The sequence below is a fragment of the Nipponia nippon genome, unplaced genomic scaffold (assembly GCF_047370975.1).
Source record: "Nipponia nippon isolate SJK-2023a ecotype South Korea unplaced genomic scaffold, ASM4737097v1 scaffold_10, whole genome shotgun sequence".
NCBI lineage: Eukaryota > Metazoa > Chordata > Aves > Pelecaniformes > Threskiornithidae > Nipponia > Nipponia nippon.
This window is the reverse complement of record NW_028262291.1, coordinates 31,435,473-31,452,415: the sequence shown is the minus strand read 5'-3', so window position 1 is coordinate 31,452,415 and position 16,943 is coordinate 31,435,473. Positions and strand designations below refer to the sequence as shown.

The window sequence follows — 16,943 nt, the reverse complement described above, 5'->3', positions numbered from 1 at the left end:
CGAGGGCAGCAGGGCAGAGGAGAGGCGAGTGGGAGACAGGACTCAGCCCCACAACCAAAAATCATATAATAATGCAATCCACCTAATGGAGCTGAATTAAAACTCTGAAGAAAACCTTTGTTCTGGCATCTCCTAAATTTTTTGAGGGCTTAACTTTGCAACCTTGATGCTACTTTTATTGTTTAATAGATCGGATACATGGTATTATATCTATATAGAGCTGTGATGGACTGTTGTGTACCATTCTGCTTTTCACCACAACACTGAATGCACGTACTAGCACCAGGTTACACCTCAAGACTTCTATTTTGACCATTCTTTGTAGGTACACACACAGTCCCTCTCCAGCATTTGGGCATGCAGATGCAAGCATGATCACAGATCTAGAGAGACTCATTTAACCTTTGAAGTCAGGCTGGAAGCCTTGGGACAATCTCAAAACTACATCTGAAAACAACTTTAAAAAAAGAAATAATCAGTGCTATATACACAGTATTAGTTTTTCTTTTCACTTCGGCTTTCAAGGAATATCTCTATACTAGTAAAGCAATTTTTTTTTTAAGTGTTTTATCTGCTTTTGCTCTGCTCACTTGAAATCATAGTTCTATTTGTAACACTTTAATTATTCATACAGCAGCCAACTCTGATTTTTACAGGGATGATGATGCTGCTTCAGGTGAAGAACGAAACGGAAGGATCAGAGGAACATCTACACAGAAAGTACTATTTTCATGCCAAAATTTTTAGTCAGGAAAAATCAGGTAAGAGAAGGACAAAAAACATACAAGACATTGTCTCTATGAAGTTTAATATTTTTTCACCATACAATGATCTTTAAAGAAAGATTAACAACCTGTAGTCGGGGTCACTCAGGATTTACCATGTATGTCTCTCAAATAACAGGGGACTTGTTAGTCACAGCCTATAGAGCCAAAGAAGCATATAAGACATTTAGTTAGTTGAAGTCTTATATCACAAAGAAGCCAGCTACAGTATTTAAACTGATTTATTTCACAAATATGAGAAAGTGTCACTCAGTTTAGAACACTCCCCAAAAAGCCAAAACCAAGCCAAAACCAACTATATCAGCCAGTGGAAATCCTTGACAAATGCAAACTAATGATTTCAAAATCAGATATTTAAGAGTCCATACATTATGCCACTGTTTCCAGCCATCAAAGTAGTTTCAAGCTTATTATGGACAGATCCTTCCTTAAAGCAGAAAAAAAAAAAAAAAAAAAAAAAATTCAACAGTTAATGCTTTCCCCCCCCGACTACAAAAATTTCTTCCTCCAAGAACAAAGGGTAAACAAAACATTCAGCCCAACCAGTGGTCTCCACGGGAAAAAAAAAAAAAAAAATTCTTTAGCAGTCTAAACATCTCAAGTCCTTCCACTTGGCCCAACTTCTGCTGAAGCGGACATAGCTTGAAGGATGGCCCTGTGAAAAGGATATTGTGGTGAAACAGTTTGTCAGTGGCCATGGCATTAACGCACCTGGCACTATTCTCAAGCATTTTGGAAGCTGGGCAGGACACTTCTGCTGTCACACTAATACAGAGCAAATTCCTGCTTTTCCACTCAACGCTCCCAACCCCTCGCACCACAGCCAGCCACAGATGGGTGGCAGGGTAGGGTGACGTCCTACCTGTCATCCAGCCTGACAAAAAGCCAGGGGCAGTAACCAACCCAGACCACTGTCCACAAAAAGAGATGCGCATGCAAAAAGTCTCCTACAGGAAAGCAGGTGGCATGGCAGGTTGAAACAAAATGCAATGGACGAGCCAAATAAATGAAGTCTTGTAATTTGTCCATTAACATCAGGAATATTAAAGGATATAGCCAAGTTACTACGCCCAAAAATAACAAGACAGTGCCTGATTCATCCCTCAGATTAACTTAGGTAGTCACATCACAAGTCTGACCCAGAATACTTATGAATTACCAAAAATTGTAACATGCATAGTATTTTGATACTTTAAGTCAATGGGTTTGGTTTGGCTCAGCAAAATAACTGAAGAGGTGCACTTTATGTCTCTCAGGAGATTTGAATGTTCTTAGATAAGAAACCTTTGAATGCCATTCCAGGATTTAGCACCTAATCCACATTCCATAAAAATAATTCTAGAGAATTAAATAGGCTTTGCATCAGCTCTATCAAGGTGTGTTTTCCTACTCCACGGCCAGTCTTGCCTACTCGTTAGCTACACCATGACGCACAGCAAATCTGGAGCTGTCTACAGCTTGCTTGGTTGCCCAGCTGAGCAAGCTGGGCCAAGTTACCACAACAAACTACACTAGGCAAGTGTCACGCTTACTGTAAGCTTTACAGGCGAACAAAGCTGCACGTAACTCAGCACAAGAAAGGAGCTGCTGCGCCAGAACAGGATTTACTGTCTCAGGCGCTGTTCCATGCAGGTATAGCAGCATTAGTTATGGAGCCAGAGGTTGATGCTGACTTAGCTACCCTTCCACTGGTGCCATCATCCCAAAGCTTTCATGCAAACACAACATAAATGCTGGCCATATCTCTGAACTTAGAAAATGGAAGAGGAAACAGGTGGTTTCACAAGCCAGCATAGCCTGTTAATAATGTTTCAAGAAATACTACAGAGGTGATTTAAATTGGAACATTGTTCACTCCTCCTAATTGGTAGGATACATCTAACACGTTAAGACTAGTACAGTTTAGATAGAACAATACCTTTATGGCATTGCTTATATCCTTAGATTGTATCTACTATAACACAACTAACAGAATGTATTCATGGCACACATTCAGCAAGCAATCGGAAAGCTATACATTTCTTCTACACCACACCTTGCATACTGCAGCTCACCACAGGCCAGCAGCACAACAGACCCCCAGATTCTGCAGCATTAGCTAAGCCTGAATAGATTATTTTTAACTCCATGCACCAAGCTCTTATCCTCCTCAGAGACAGCCACATTCTTTGTGGATATGCTGCATACAAAACTTTTAATAACATCTTTTCCAGTTCCTGTAGCACTGCTTGCCACCACCAGCAACAGTCAGAAAGAAGTCAGGGCCACTTAGTAACCTCTTCCCAGTGAAACTTTTTCTTTCCATCAAACCATTTTGCACTAATTCAGAAAGCATGTAACCATTTAATATCAGTCATATTACATTTCTAGCGCATGCCAAGTTATTTCATCAGCACTAGAACTGGGAACCTGGAAGTAATGGATTTTTTTCCAAGCTCTCCCCTGAAGCAAGCTCCCCCCAAGTCCACCGACTGAGAGGGCATTGTAAGGTGGCAGAGGGTCTTAGCGACAATTTCCAATTGGCTTGCACAGAAGCTTGGGAACTGAACTTTATCCTTCCCACATAACTGAACTCAGTCACCTTTCCCATTTTTTGTTTTGGAGGTTTTCAGAAGGAGGGGAGAGAAACTGACTCATAAGACATGAAATTGCAGGTAAAATGTGTGACAAAGTGACATACATTAAAAAATTCTAACTACTTATTACCAGTCAGGAACAAGATCTTGAGGTATAACCAGGAATTATTTGAGAACAGCTCACTATTTAGCCACAAGTCAAAGACAGCACACTCCAGGCACTGTGCTACAACATAAGAAGCTATAGTGTGCCTAATTCCTCAATATTCTGTGCAGTTTATTAGAGCTAGAAAAGGCACAAAGAAGGATGACAAGGATGGTCAAAGGTACAGAACAGTTCCTGTACAGTCAATTTGTACAAAAAAAAAGTTAAAAAAAAAGATGTTGACTCCTCAGGCTGGAAGAGATGGCTGAGGTGGGTTATATTAGAAGTCTATAATGTCATGACTGCCAGAAGGGGCATAGCATTTGCAATCTGTGCTAAAACAAGGATTTTGTGTGTTAAAATTTCTAAAAGGCAGGTTCAAAATTAACACAGGCAGTACTTCTTCACGTAGTTAACAATTAAGTTATGGAATTCCATGTCAGAAGGTGCTGTGCCTGCAAAAAATATGCACACACTAAAAAAAAAAATAAAATGGTTTCATGCAGTAAAAATACATCAATGACTTTTTAAATCTTCCTGGATGAAAAATTTTTAAATCTTTCCGGATGAGACCCTGGGCCACTAGATGCATAATACAGAAGATACCAGTTCACCTTCAGAACATCACTGTCTTCCCTGTACTGGTAACAGGTAGAAACAACATACTGGCCTAGAAGCAACTGTACGGTTAAGTACCATAATATTCTATACTGTAAAGGCAAGGCACAAAATTTTAATAAATTTAAAATTTTAATTTCATTTCTAGAACCTAAGACTGTTTTTCAGAGACAAATATTACTTTGCAACCCACCACCTACTGATTTAATCAATCTCTGCTATTTCAAATTGAAAGATCCATAGACACAAAGGTCAAAAAGAATTCCAAAACAAAATATAGATGACCCTCAAAATATTTTTCCCTATTTCTTTCATCTCCATTTAACTTTTTTTTTTTTTGAGAAAGAAACTTGTCAAAAGAATTGTTCCTAAAATTTCTACCAAAAAGGATCCTCCCTTATTTCACAGGGCTGAGACTGATGACTGCACGAATGGATGCAACTGCCTGTGAGAAAGGTTACTTGTATTCCTCCTAGGAGATTTTAGAGGACAATCTCCTCAAGTCAGAAGTACTTCTCTGTTGGACACAGTATACATGCAGAGCTATACTGTATAGACATTCATCTGCTATTTTAATTTTATCCAGAACCTGTGGGAGAAGTTTTACTTCACTGACTTGTCACTGTACAATGCTCACGCTTTATGTTACTTTTCCCACAGAAGTTCTCCTAGACCTTGACCTTACACACTGGCTGATCATCTGTATTTTCCTTTTCTTTCACACTTGAACCGAGTGATTCTGGCATTCTGAACCGAGGTGATAAAGTATGTTCAGTATTCAAGGTGAGGATGCTCTACCAGCTGACATAATTGCACTGTCTGTTAGCTTCATGAAAGGAGGCATGTTTATAAAGAAAATGCTATTAGTAAATAAAGTAAATGCTATTAGTCAAATTTACATCTCGCTGGGTAATTAATACAGCTTAAACCCCATGGTCTGGTAGCCTCTTAAAGCCTCTGGAAGTTCTTAACCATTTCATTCAGAGTTCTGTCATCCTTCCTGATTTCCTACAAGGTTATAGTACAGAATTTGTATTATCATCCATCCAGTTACTTTAGCTATTCTTCTTTCCCTGGGACCTGCAGAGCTTCCCAGCTCCCAATTAGAAAGTACTTTGCTCAGGGAAATGGTAGCTCAACCAAACCCATAAACCATCTTCTATATCCTACCTCCTCTTTTGATTTCCATCCAATTAAGCTGAGAGGTAAAGTTTTGTTCAGTTTTTTTGTTTTTTTTTCTGGAACTGCAAACTGATATATTACATCTTGTATGTGAAACAATTACTGCTTCAGTTCCACAAAGCACACAGTTTCAGTTGTCTTTAGACTTTTGAAGACCTTACAAAATACTGCTAAGAATAAGACTACCTTATCTGCAGTTTTGTCTTAATTTAGTGATCTAATATTTCTTTCCAGAAAGAGTTCATTATTTCCACGTAAGTGTTGTATGTCTTAGTCTAAAATACCTTTTTATTTCAGTTTTTTCTGCAGGTACACAGAAATGACAGATCATAAACAGGCTGATGTCTATACTGGTAATTACGACTGACCATAGTTCACTGTTCCTGGCTTCTATTCAGTGCCCAGAAGAGAAGCAGTCTGAAAACCAGGTCCTAGAAGGGCTCCATGAAGCAGAGCATCTATGGAGCCATCTATGAGATGTGAAGCAGGCATTCCAGAGGACTGAAGGCAATGCCAAGGTCAATCATAAATATCAGTATACACATGCAATTAGAATGACCAAAGGCACAGTAGTCTAAGAATAAAATTTAAGACTGAGGCCACAATGATACATCTGGAAGTACCCAGAATATGAAACAGCATATAAACAGTAATCAAGACATGAGTAAATGATATACAGTATCATTATGAGACTAGGTATCTGTAGATTGGTATCTTTAACTTTCCTTCAAATCCTTCCCCCACCACCAAACAAACAAATCAAAGAACCCACACAGAACATACTGATATATGGAGACTGCTTTCCCATGGTAACCTTCCCTCCTCCCACCCTTCTTCCTTCAGGATGTGCTCCTGAAAGACCTCAAAAGAAACTTACTCGTGATACTTTACACCTCAATAACAGGAAGCCTCCCACATGAGGCTGCATAGGCTGGGCTGAGCTTCCTCCTCCTGCCGTGTTCTCCCCGAGAGAGGATTCAGAAGGAAGAATTCTTATCTCATAAAACTTTCATTCCATTTTCTTAAAAACAAAAACAAGGGTGGGGGAAGGGAGACGAAGCAAGTCACTCTTGCATCATTCAAACAGTACTTTTACAACGGGTACATCTACAGCACACAATGCATACAAGATGACTGAGGAAGCTCATGCTCCAAGACAGCACTGTGTTCACTTACTGTGCATTTCTGAGAACGACACTCACATGATTATAATGCTTCCTGCACACAAGTCTCACCAATTACTTTCCTTTGGATATAAGCAGGATATAGACTTTGAGAAATGAGGTGTTAGTAGCCCTGTGACACTGTCTTTAGTTAAGTTGCTATAAACTTCAAAGATAAAGTGTTGCTTCCCGAAAGCAAAACACTGATTTCCAGATTGACATTTCTGGAGAAGGGTTTTTTTCCCTGCACTATCATTCTTTTCTACATCTGTTCAAAGCCTTATGTATTTAATATTAAAAAAATCTACTAAAAATATGATTCCTATGGTCTATATCACCAATTTTTCTTGCAGTGGGAAATCAACTGTCAGAGCCCTGACATCTGCTATTGATATGTAAAAGCAAAACAGTTCACCTCCCTCTGTATAAAAGTACAACCTTACATCCAAAGCAGACAAGGGAGAACATGAAGCAGCACACAAGATTTTGACCCCAAAAGAAAATGCTTCCTTGGAGATGCGGACCAGTTCTTTTCACTGGCAGTTTTTAAATATGAGGCTAGAAATCAATCTTGTAACTGCAAGCATTTTGTGTATTAGAGACCCATAAGCTGAACAAATGAGTCTGGAGGAAAAAATGAAAAAGCTGCCAGCTGCCACTACTCTAAAGACAACATTATTTATATCATAAACTTAACCTTCCAATGCAGATCCTAAGTTTTCCCCCTATGAAGAGGCAGGGCAGCATTATTCAACACAGGTTTCTTCAAAGACCACACCATCAGGATATTCTACTCTACAATGGCTCTGCAAGGAATATAAGGTCCAGTTGCGGTTCTATGTTCTGGCAGTGTAAAGCCTTGTTACCATCCCTACCTGCTTGACAGATCATTTTACCATCTGGAGACATGATCTTTTACTAAAAAAAAGATTTCACAAAAGCACCAAAATTATTAACAACGGAGCCAGTTTTTGTTTTGGACTGACAGATGTCAGACCTACAGCACCACAGGAAACATGGCAGAACACAGACACCTCTGTGGTTAAAATAATTTGCAAATCTCATACCTTCAAATTAGCATTCTCTCCACCCATACACAGATATGTGGTAATGAAGTCCTGGTTTTGTAGACTGAGATATGTTCCTCTATGTCTATACACACACAATTTACGTATACTTACACCACCAGCAGGAGAGGTGAATATTGTTACATTATTTAATAGTTCTTCGATTGGGCCCACAAGTAATAATGGCAGAAGTCAAAAAAAAAAAAACAACAAGAAACATTTTAAAGTGTTATGTAACTGTTCATACTGCACATAAATAATATTTAAGATATTTAGCTAAAACATCAAAAATGTTCAAAAGGACTTCACAGATATCTAGCACTTTGCCGTCTGAAAGACAGCATGCTACTTTGAAAGAAAAACGTGGTATTAAAATGCAGCTATTTCTGGAACAGAGACTTAGAAAAACTGGCTGGGGCACAGAAGCCTGCACTGCATCACAGGAGTAGCAAGTCTGAACCAGAATGGCAAAGTAAACCCTTCTTTTTACAGCAAAAACTAAAGATTCTTTAACATCCCTTCAGAATCAGAGTCAACAGGAGCTACTTTAAGATATACACAGTAACCTGCATGAAATTTAGCACCAGAGTTTGGATTTCAGCTTGTCTTTCTAGGGAGAGAGATTTCAAATATAAATCCACATATGCACAATGGTAGTGAGTTACTGTCACAGCAGAGAGCCTTATCTTCTGAATTCCCAATCTTGGACTGTTTTTTCACTCTAGAAGGTAACTCAGTAGACATATCATAGAATCATAGAATCGTTAAGGTTGGAAAAGACCCTTAAGATCATCAAGTCCAACCATTAACCTAGCACTGCTAAGTCCACCACTAAACCATGTCCTCGAGCACCACATTTACCCCTCTTTTAAATACACAACAGAGCCAACCTGTGGATATTAGCAAGTACAGGTACATCTTTTCCATATATCTAAGACCATGCCTGTCCCGCAATAACAGATTTTATATACAAGTATAGCAGCCTAGTAATAATATACCTTGGATTATTGGGTTGTAATACCCATAGAAGCTACAGCAGCAAAAGCTCACATGTGATAAACACTTGCATTTCTCTAACAAATTGGCAACAGCAGCCACCAGACTTGCCATTCTGCACTCACTAGGTTGCTGCTACATGGATTAGGACTTTCCCTGCAACTGTTCCCTTCAAGTCTAATAGGTTTCGGGGTTGGGTTTTTCGTTTGGTTGTTGTTGTGTTTTGGGGGTTTTGTTTGTTTTGTTTCCCCCAGTCAGCTCCAAGTGGCAGCAGCAGCAATGCAGCTCTGCGCTGGGCCACTGCAGCCACAGGAAGGGACGTGCAGTCACTGAGGCAGCAGACACAGCCCCGTCATCCATGCCTCCCACGGGAGAGAGCAGAAGATGACAAGCAGAAGGTCTCAGAGATGGGTTTTTACTAGAGACTGATCTCCTGGAACGTGCCAGCCTATCTAATGAGACCCATAATACCACAGCTCCATTTCTACCGATATACAAACCACTAAACTGTGGTCACCTACTTATGCCTGCATATTCTGCAGTCAGTCTTCTGATTATAATCAGAAGCCATAAAGTCCCTCCACCAGCGCCAGCAAAAGTATAGCCTAAATATCTTTATTACTCCATTTTAGTGAACACTTCCTAAGTACCTAAATAATTTGTGGGACTTAATTCTGTTAAGTTTTACATACAAATTGTTGAGACTTTTTATTCCTTTTGATCCCACAGGAAAAAGAAAAGATAAGATTAATTCATTAATCAGCAGAATATTCAGTAAATCATATCTGAATGCTTCCATTAAGAACAGCAGCACTGAAGAGAAGGCAAGGTTTGACCAGAATATTTCTCACTGCTAAGGATACCTGAAAGGAAGAGACTGCAGACATAGTCTCAGAGCACAGTTTGAATTTATATCAACTGATAACTTAAAAAAATACATATGCATATATATAAAATACTAAGAGCTGATATATACAGAACCTATCACAACATTTCCAGGAGTATGCTAATAAGTGACAAGTAATCCTTGCCATATGAACAGCCAGAAGTATTGGATTTCAAAAAAAAAAAACAAAAAAAAACCCAAAAAAACTACAAAAAAACCTCTTAGCTAATCCAATGACATAAACTACGAAAGTTCAGTTTCATTTGTCAACTTTTCAGGGTTTTTTCACGACCTCCAACCTACAGGGGAGGCAAAGCTGATATATCAGGAGAAAGAAGCTTCACCTTCTTACTTGGAAAGAAGTCTGGTTAAAATATATAATATCAGTGCCCCTGGACCTTTGAGCTATAAATACAAATAAATACACTTTAAGTAGTGTTGCAAAGGGATTCGTTGGTGTACTTCTGCTTTTTAAATTGATTTTTATAGGAATTCGATACTTGGTGCTAAAGAGATCCAAAAGAAATACCCTACAGAGCCCAGAGACAGCGGTTTTGTGCAAGTGCACTGCTGCCCTCTCCTGGGGCGGATCAGATCTGCTCCCGTACTTACACCACCCAGCAGAGCCTGAAGGGAGCTGCGCCTCCAAGACCATCAGGACTGACTGCTTTGGGAGCTCGAGAGTTAAAACGAAAAAAGAAAATTAAAAAAGTAAACCACACACACATAATAAACGCAGCAAGTTACTGATCATTATATAAACCGTGATAATTCATCACCTTAAAGGCTACAGCAGTTTGTTCCTTCCTCTGTGACCTGATGCAGGGAGAAGCCAAAAGTGATTTTCAGCATCAACAGCAGAGCTAGCCTGTGGGACAGCAGAATATTCAGAGAACTAAGATAACAAGTCACACAGCAACTTTTACATTCAAAAAAATACCTAAAAGCTTTGACATTACTACTGCAGCTCGTCATGCAAAGAATAAGCATACAAAGTTACACAGACTCTTAACACAATTACTTTGATTTCAGTAGCATTAGAACAAGGACAGATTTTACTGTCAGACAAAATCCTGCTTTTGATTACCCTGCAGAAGGCCAGCTTAATTCATGGGCCCAGCCTTTACCAAAGCTTAATGAGTTGCCTTATGGAAGGTAAGCTTCAACTGGCAGAATGCACAGTTTTAGCCCCCAACAAGCAGGAGATAAAATACATAGCTTAAGCTTAAAAAAAAAAAGTTTAAGCAAACTAATTTTAGTTTTCAGATGTGACTGCTAAGAATGAACAGAGGTTCAGGTACTGCAGTTCAGCTGAAAGGCAACTCACTGAACTGCAATAATCCTATACCTATGCCCAAACCATAAATTCAAATGTTGTTAACAAAGTTTGGTCTTTACAGAATGTTTTAATGCAATTTACAGTTATATTTTAAACTTCACTAACAAACGAAGTAAATATAGCCTGAACATATGTATTTAATGGACTACATAGGTATAAACCCAGTCCCTCAAGTCAAATAAGCAGAAAACCAGGCAGAGCAAATGGAGGACACAATGCGATGGCAGAGTGCATCCTGCAGGTCAGGATGGCCTTGCCCAGTCCAAGCACCAGCCTGAGAAGAGCAGCGTTCAATTGCAATCAGCCCTGGCACAGCCCACTCCACAAACCCGGACCGAAAACAACAGATCACATAGTAGTTCTCAAACTGAAACTCCCCCATCCCTTTTGACCGTAAGATTCACAGAAGTTACCACTGTTGTGCAGCTGTAAAACATCATGCAACTCTCAAACCTGAGTACAGCCTGCAAAAGCACTCAGCACTAGGAAGGCCTCAGCAAAGTAGTGGTATATCCAGATTTTGGGAACACACTTCAAAGAAAAAAGCGTACCCCAGGGAAAGTGTCCAAAAAGGAAGCAAGAATGATCAAAGCTAAAAGTTGTCATCTGTAATACCCAAGTGATTAAAGAGTAGCTAAAGAATGCCAATTCTAGAGAAAAAGACTCAAGTGGGACAGCATTACCAGTTTTCAAATCTGTAACATGGTTGCAGAGAGCAAGGTAATAAATTGCTTTCTAGATCCACAGAAGACAGAAGGAATAGCAGTAATGGTTTTACACTGCAGCAATAAGCATTCAGGTAACACATCAGAAAATCTTCCAGTGAGAGAGATAATAAAATCATCAGAACAAACCAAACCAAAAGGCTTGAAGAAGAGGTTAGACAAACAATTTCTAAGGAACAATGTAAGGGTGCTGTATTTTATTTATATCTTTGTATATTTCATTTAAATACATACATATATACACAGAAAACCAGTGATCTCTGAAACATCTTCCAGTCTATTCTTGTCTATGAATTTCCATAGTAAATATACGCAATACAAGTAAGAAAAGACATCATTTAACATACTTCTGCCCCGCTGGTAATTCTATTTCAGTTGAGTCAAACCCACAGCTTACCAGCAGCATATTGGTCACAGAACCTGAAACATTGCTCACTGGTATCAGAAATTAAAAAGATGAAACGAAGCCAACGAAAGAAGCAGAATATAACGTTACATGTAAAACACGAGACATTCTGAATTACTACCCCCGAGCCAGCAAACAGGAAAAACACCATTGCCTACAATCCTGTCCATAGGTGCATCAGCATCAAATTTACATACAGATGATGAAGTACCAATACCATATTGTCGCAGATGGAGTGAGAGAAGCAAAAATATACTTCATTAATATAAACCAGTTAGTTAACAAGGTTCAATGGCAAATGCAACTATTAAAGCTTCATTAAATGTGGTTAGACAACATTATATATGCGGAGGGGTCCTTGCATTAGTATAACTCATTTAGCCATTCTCCAAACTGTTATGTATAAAACAATGTTTAACAATAAGCATAATACAGCAAGAGTCAGTAAAATCACGGTGCGGTGCAGCATCAGGTTCAACGCTCCAGTTGCTCTCGGAGACAATCCAAACAGGACTTCCCACCACTGACGTTCTCCATCCCTTTTAGCTTTTTCCAATACTCAATGTGTTTCTTCCTCATCATGATGGACTGTAACAGGAGGGTTTTTTGTCCCATTTGCTGTGCTTGTTGCAGGAGGTTTATCAAATCAGGATGGTGGAGGAGTTGCTTGACTAAAGTCAGATTCATTCCAATAGGCATTGGTTGCAGCCCGCAATAGAGCATGTAATTAAAAGACGAATTTTCGTAAAGTACTGATTGATACAGAAAAATTGGAATCACAACCAATGACCATAGAAAAGTTACACACACATAAATTAAGAGTGGCTGGTTACGTTGTGAACAAAATCATCTATTAACAAGGATTCACACAATGTTCTCATACATACATATCCCTTTCCAATATATATAACTACAGTTTTAGGAACCTCATTGGGATGTATTTCAAAGTGCCAAATATTTTGTTCAGCGTCTTGGGCCTTGTTACTCTCGCAAATAAATCCTTGTTGTTCCCATACAATGTATGCGTTGCAGTTTGCCATTTGTTTCCATGTCGTTGGGCCCACGCTCTACGTTCTAATGGACAGAGTATAGTTCCATTGTGATTTAATCCTAACACAATGATTGGGTATATAGTATATACCAAAGCATTGCATATGGTTAAGACAAAAGCTGCGGCCTTATTGTTGATGGGGTCATAAGTGCAATTGACTAAATACCACCAGGATTGGAATTCCTTCTTGAATTTGGTTGCATTATCCCAAACTACCTTTAGAATTTCAATGGGTAAGGTGCCCTCTTCACCATCTCTTATAATAGCTGCTACCACAGATTACATTCACAGTTGAGCTTGGATACAACTAAGAGCTAGAGAAACATTATTTTGGGCTGCACCAAGTGCATCTACAATCAACTGGTGGTCTCTAATTCTTTCTCACAGAGGTAATATCTCAGATAAGAGCCATTGGTTAGTTCCCAATGCTAATAGAGAAGACTGCAATGAGTGTAAGCAGCATTGTTAGGGTTTGGAATGGTAACATGAACATAGCATTTCTGTTTGTCATCCTGCAGGGTGCTGTAAGAGAAAGGGATACTTGTTTTGGCAGGGAAAGTCCAAACAAGTTACCCCATTAAAAAGAAGGAAAAAATCCATCGTACACTAATTCTATGTTTTGCACCACAGCTAACAGTAGCTTCCCAGGCAAGTGGACCACGAGGTTTAGTTAAAGTCACATGCACAGTACCAATGGATGGTAGTTTTACCATGACGGGTTGTCCTCGTTTCGTTGAAGGCCAGATAGGCGCATTATCTAGAGGCTTATCTAAAGGAGCCGTCCTAAAAATAATTTGCTGAGACTCCAAGTCCGCAATAACAGCCAAAACTCCATCTTTGGCGGCAGCTGACACCAAATACTGGGGAACATCAGTGAGACTGGAGTCGGGGAGTGCAAATGCCACCCGCAAAAGGCGGCTGTCAGCAGATTCCACCCCAAGACTTCCAGAGGCAAACGGCCATATTACCACCATTTGGTAGCCGCCAGGTTCGTCCCATTGAAACATCAGACCTCAGTATGTTTTCATAGTGATCTTTTACTGCAAAGCAAAATGAGGTTATTCATTTTTTGCCAGGAAGCCAAATTTTTACTTTAACAGTGGAGCATAGTTTGCTGCCACCATTAATGCCAGTTAATTTAACTTTAGGTCAGCCTGGTCATAATCCTAAGGTGATCACATCGGTTTGGGTAAGTATAGACATTTGTGCTCCTGTATCTATAAGAAATGTAGTTCGTTTTTGGTGAGGACCTATAGGAAGCATAATATAAGGGCCATCATTGCTTATCCATTGATGAATATCAATTTTCTGGACAGGCAGGCCCAATAACCATCTGAAGTTCACCTGTTTTTTGGTTCCTGTTTCTGTGATTCCCTCAACTCCCTTCCCAGAGGGAAAAAAAGGATTAGGAGGTCCTGCAGAAGGGGGGGGGGGGGGGGGAGGCAGGCAGTAGCAGGTGACAGTGCTATGCCTCACTTTCAAAAAGCTTTATCAAGCCTAGAATAACTCTAGCCAGTTGTCTCTGAATAGCAACTCTGGCAATACCCATTTCCAGGGCTTGTTTCCATAATTCATGTCTCTCTTCCTGGGCTCTTGATTGTTGATTAATGGGTCCTGGTTCTCAAGAGTCACTCTGAGGTGTTTGCTTAACCTAACATTTCAACCTATATTTTTTATTCCACTGGACACATCATCCCATTTCTCATCCATGATTTATGATGTCATGCATTAATCCTGCCCAAGTGGGGAGGTTTCTTCAGAGTAAGGTTGCTTCCTGGTCATCTTCACTGACAACATCTCTTATGGCTAACAGAGCATTAAAATCTGTGTCCCTCTTGAACTCGTCTTGTTTTGCAATAAGGTTTGAGCATGGCAGGGGCTGCCTTTATTAACACCTTTAGCATAGCGTGGTCTACAGTTGCCGAGATGAGAACATCAAGGGAACCACACTCGTGCATGGCCTGAATACAGGCAGCTTTTGTAGTAACTGTGGAGAGGTCATCCAAAGATGTAACTGGTATTAACAAAGGTTCTCCTCTCTCCAATATATCTATTCCACCAGCCCAGTATGCCACCCTACTCATTACTGAATGGGGATCATTTGCCAGGGGGTGGGGGGTGTCAGCACCAGCATTCAAAAAGACACCAGGGTCCCAGTAGGCATTAGCCTCATCAGCATTCAGTAAAATTTTACCTCCCCCAGTAAGACACATTCTCCATAGGTATTCAGTTGCAGTTTCTACTGGCTTACAGCCATAATATTCTTGTTAATCAGGCCGAATGGGATTGCTTTGCGAGTACTTGGACCTCACTCTCCCTGTGGACCTGTTTGCAGTTCAGTTTTTATAATGGGTCTGGCCATAAACTGAGGAGGTTCAGGCAGATACAGGGGGTCATCCTCATCCGAGCTATAATTATCAGAATTATTCCAAATATTACCGTCCCAGCTCTCAGGGGATACTATCAGTTTTCTGATTTGAACTATGTCGGGAGGTTTCGGAGCTTGCATTAACATCATTTCAACATGTTCTCCTAATTTTTGTTCTTTCAGTTGAGCTTCCTTAAGTTGTTTTTTGCAGGTGTTCTATTTTTACTGATAGTAGCAGTTTGGTAGTTTTACATCCCTCTATTTCATCCTGCAGATCTTGCATTTTAAGGGTTGTTTCCGTTCTTTCTCTACATGCAGCTTCTAAGCATGTTCCCAACATTTTGCAGATTATACCCTTATCTTTCCCATCTTAAGTCAAACACCTTGCAGCACTTAGCTGCTTCTCTACTGTTCCCAATTATACCAGTTATCACAGGTCCATTCTCTTGAGAAGCCAGGGTTCAGATTAATACCATGCTTTCCTAAGTAATCGGTGACGCTACTTGCCATCCTGCTGACTGTGCCAATTTGTCACGGACAGAGTGAGAGAGAAGCAAAAATATACTTCATTAATATAAACCAGTGAGTTAACAAGGTTCAACGGTAAACGTGACAGTGGTTTAACAAGATTTGATGGCAAGGTACACTCGATTACTTACTGCATAGAGGACAGGGTCAGACAAAACCGTCAGGGAGACCCTCCCGTTGAGTCACGAGGTTCAGAAAGGACCCCCTTGCTTTCTAAACTCCTTCCTCAGAGAGGAGTCTAGGCACAGCTGAATCCAATCCTAGTCCCAGACTTGGTCAATCGTTCATGTCTAAAGGATTACATATGTGTAATCAATCCTTTATATCACTGTCAAGAACATGATTTTTTACACAGCTTTGGTTTAGCAGCAATTTAGGACTTGTTAATATTTTTGAGACAGATCACAAAATTAGGTTGTGTAATTCTTAACAGCACTTAAGCATCAGCCAATTTAACAGAGCAGTTCAATGGAATTTGTTACCATCAAAATAGCGACTTCAGTAAAGATTCAAGAGTGGCAAGGCTCACCTGAAACTTACAGCAGGGTTGTACACACAGACGGGGTGTAAATCAAATCACACACAAACAGTTCTGAATCAAATTGCATGCGTGCACACACACACGCAGAGGTTAACCTGTCATTAAAATTTCCCTTTTTGCAAGTTTCATGAATTACTCACTTTTAAGCGCTGGCATTCATCAACGGACAGACAGCAAACCTCGAAATCAGGCCTTCGAGTCCTCGTGAAATCCTTGATGGCCAATCCTTTGATCCTCGTGAAACCTACCCTGAGAGGCGTCCCAGCTCAGGGGCAGATACTGGGTCACAGCCCACTGTGGTCCCAGAGAACTCAAAAGGTCTCACTTCTGGATTGCTGTTTATAGGATCTTGAGATGATTGGCTTTGGTCAGTATTTTCCATTCTGGCCACAATTCGTGCTAGTCATTCCAGCATACAATTCAGGCAGCAGATGGGCCAGGTGTGACCAGGGGATGCCTGGCCACCCCAGCCCCAGGCTACTGCACTTGCAACCAAGGTAACAGCACAACAGGAGTCTTTCCCAAAGCATGCATGGCTTATCCTGAGATCTCAGGGTGGTCCTGATG

General features: G+C 40.1%; 1 long non-coding RNA gene across 1 annotated transcript; it reads left to right on the top strand.

Moving 5' to 3' along the window:
• Window positions 1–685: 685 nt before the first annotated feature.
• LOC148057143 (uncharacterized) lies at window positions 686–6,119 on the top strand. Its single transcript, XR_015701966.1, has 3 exons — window positions 686–761; window positions 4,785–4,907; window positions 5,604–6,119. It is a non-coding gene; the product is annotated as an uncharacterized LOC148057143 (long non-coding RNA).
• Window positions 6,120–16,943: the final 10,824 nt, after the last annotated feature.